This window comes from Nuphar pumila, chromosome 14, assembly GCF_984573655.1.
Source record: "Nuphar pumila chromosome 14, dmNupPumi1.hap1.1, whole genome shotgun sequence".
NCBI lineage: Eukaryota > Viridiplantae > Streptophyta > Magnoliopsida > Nymphaeales > Nymphaeaceae > Nuphar > Nuphar pumila.
Window position 1 is genome coordinate 42,066,491 of NC_143262.1, and position 3,812 is coordinate 42,070,302.

Below are 3,812 nucleotides of genomic sequence, written 5' to 3' on the forward strand. Positions count from 1 at the left end.
ACATCTTTTTGTACATTTCCTGCAAAATCCAAGTTAGCACAAGGTGAAAGATATAGATAAAGGAAAATTGGCAACATATCATGTTGAATCTAAGATGCAATTGATGAAAGACTCATGCACAAAAAATGTAATTGAAATAAAAAAATATGATATTTTTAAGCTTATGAAAAGGAAATATCAAAATATAAATGGCAATGTTCGAAGATGGTGGTGAAGAATGGACATATGGTGATAGATGTCCCCGCAGTAGGTGGCAGTTGTTTGTGAAGGTAGGGGTCATTGGTATGACTGGGACCGGACTTGATGCAACTCCAAGTGTTGCAGCGATGGAGGATGATGACATTGTGTTTGCAACAATGTTGCGGGTATACGAGAGGCTACAACAATGCTTGACACTATTGTAGATGTGTAAAAAGGTTACAGTTGTGTTAAGCACTGCTGGAATGTGTGAAGCCACAATAGCGCTAGACACTGTTGTAGGTATGTAGGAGATTACAACAGTGTTTAGACACTGCTGTAAGTGAGTGGAACATCACAACAATGCTTAGGCATTACTGTGAATAAGTGAGAAATTACAACAATGAGCACTGCGGTAAGTGTATGGAGATTACAACAATGCTTAGACATTGTAGTAAGTGAGTGGAACATCACAGCAATGCTAGGCATTGCTGTGAATGAGTGAGAGGTTGCATCCGTGGGTAGAATAGGCTGGAGGTGATGTGACACTAGTTGCTGAAATGGATGGCCTAAAGATGCTACTAATGACATGCAAATGATGGACAAATGCCAATGCTGCTGCTGCAGGGAAATAAAGCAAAACACAGGTGGTAAAGGAAAGTACAGTGGATAACCAAATTATAAAATACTATGATAAATGGGCTAATGAATAGGTTTAGAGAGTAGATGCAGAAAACATGCTGAAATGTATGTAGATGCAACACAGTACTGTGGTAAAGTGTGCATGGGTGAGAGTGAATAGTGGATATATATCAAGGTATTACTGGGATAGAAGGAGCTACAGGGTTTATGGTGTAATGTAATGCTGCTGCAATTGCAGCAAGTGATAAAGGGGTATAAGATAGTGTCGTGCACAGGTGCAGCAGAGTATATGGCAATATAATAGTGTTGAAGGTGTATTATAGGGTCATAATGGATGTTGAGTGAAGGTGTTGTGAAGATGATGTAATGAGGCTGTAATGAGAGTGCAACGAGTGAAGCTACAGGGATGTGCAATGTGGAGTGAAAATGGTGTGCATACTCGATGATTTCCCTTGCTAATGGATGCTCATTGTTAGCCTCAGTTGCAGCAGCTAATTTTAAAAGTCTCCTAGGTTGATATCTTTAAACACCCCCAACTAATGTAACTGCAGGCTTGCCCTGCGTAAGTGTTCCAGTTCTGCCAAGTACCACATAGTGAGCCTCTTGAGCCCTTCTCAGAGCATCTCTATCTGTTATAAGGATTCCATGATCAGCCCCAACACCAGTCACAACCATGACCGTAGTTGGTGTAGGCAATCCAGGTGCACGGGCGACAAATAATTACCATAACAGATGTTGCAAACGTAAGAACAAACACAAAACAAATGCTATTTGGAGGCAACCACGTGGCTGGGTATGCTCATATGGTGCCACAGAGATACCAGCCCCCCCCCCCCCAAAAAAAAAAATGTGTCAACAATGACATGGTAGTAACAGTTGTAACGAAGATGCTATCGAGAAAGTCTGCAAATTTCTGAATAGGTGCCTTCGACATTTGAGCCGTCGCTACCAAAGATATGATCTGATTCAACACAGTATTGGACCCCATTTTGGTGGATTTAATGTGAAGTGTCCTATGTAATTTAATAATACCTCCTATGACTGAAGGATTGAACTCCTCTGTAATAGGTTCAAACTCACCAGTAACCATATTCTCGTTTACATAACCGGAGCCCCGCAAGGCCACACCATCAGCAGGAACTTTTTAGAAATAGAAACAACTTTTAAGACATCACCAGGCTGAATTAGTCAAGAGTCAATTTCACGTTCTCCAGTGCACTTCCCTTCAGAATCCATAGTGAGCAACAATGTAGTTGTTGGAGCAAATTCCACAAGCTTCTTGATAGTATCTGATGCTTTTCCTTTCGCAACAGCTTCCAAGTATTTTCCCCACAACACCAATATTATCAACATGGCACTTGTCTCAATATTGTGTTAGAATCAATGCACCATACAACAATGCATAAGTCGAGTAGAAATAAGAAGCTGAAATGCCAAGCGCGACTAGGACATTCATATTGGTTGTCCCATGACGTAAAGCCCTATGTGCAACGACATAAAACCCTTTTCCAGCAATAAATTGAACCAGACTAACCATTGCCCACTTCAATCAATCACTCATAATAATAATAAAAAAAAAGAAGGGGGGGGGGGGGGGGAGGGGGACAACGCACTAACAGTAATGAACATGCAAGAAGTATATGAGGGATGCATCTAATGGGGAATTTGAACTGCTGTGCAAAAACCAAGTTGAAACGGGAAGATAAATGCTATGTATGGAAATGCTGATGAAAAACAAAACTAGTTAAACTATTTTAACAGTGGCAATGTGATGACGAATGGCAAAAGAAAAAAAAGGTACCAATAGTGGAGAAGAATTTGAGGATATAAATAAAACAACGATGTTGCTAAAAGATTACCATGCCACAGATGAATGAGATGGAATGTGAGATGATATACAGATAAGTAACATTAAATCCAAATGATATGAAACAGTAAATCACACTAGAAAAGATATCAAATACCATGAAAATTTAATGAAATAGAGGGTAGCTAAATGGAGGAAATACAGTAAATCGTAAAGTGCAATTAGAGGGGATAATCAAATGCAAACTTAAAACAGTAAATCAAATATGAATCAGAAATTACAATGATTCACGATATGTATATGGGATGGTTAAAAAGCTGAAACTAAAGGAATCCAAAATAAGCTATGAACAGAGAAGGTGTAGGAATATATACACCCCAGTAATATTACACAAGCGTGGGCATTAACAAGGTTCATGACCAGTGAAATGGCTCTTATAGCAAGTTGGGGTTTACCTCAGCCATTGTGAGTGAAATCGTTCTTAGCAACTGAGAACGATTTCATTTTTTTTATTTCCCTTTTTTTTTTTACTGCTGATGAAAGTTTCAAAAAAAACAGAGAACTGAACAATGCTAAAGTACCACAAAAACAATAAATCTAACATCAAAGGGATAGCCGACAGGCAAACAGAAAATTGAAAGTCAAGGGGGAAGAGGAACACAAGCTGATCAGCAACAGGAAAATAAAAATTAAATACAAACTGAATGTTACAATAAACGCAAGAAAATCAAAATCAATCATGAACCAGAACTCAAGATTAAAAAAAAAAGGGCAAAACCTAAAGGGAAATGGGTTTAAAAGATAACCAACGAGAGGAATCAGGCTAGTCACGATAGATCCGAGGGAATCTGAATGATTATCCTCTTACTAAGATAAAAGAAAAACAAGAAGAAAATCACAACAAAGATTGCAGATGAAGAAGCAAGTAAAATTGAGATAAATTGGTTGAAAAGTAGAGATTCCAATGTAATCAGAAAATAACAAACGAACATCAAAGATAAATTGAATATAGACTGACATCATAAAGGAAGCAACCAAATATTAAAGAAAAAAAAACAGAAATATGTTGGAATCGATCATTCCCTTGATATTGCACAGTGTAAGCGGACATTGCTATATGCAAATCGGGGTTACAGGGTGTGCATCAATGGGGCAAAAAAAAAAAAAAGCTAAAAGGAAATTTAAA

The 3,812-nt window shown here is 38.1% G+C and overlaps 1 pseudogene; it reads right to left on the minus strand.

Annotated features, from left to right (window-relative positions):
• Positions 1–417: 417 nt before the first annotated feature.
• On the minus strand, positions 418–2,356 carry LOC149816787 (cation-transporting ATPase HMA5 pseudogene; annotated as a pseudogene).
• Between the last annotated feature and the right edge of the window lie 1,456 nt (positions 2,357–3,812).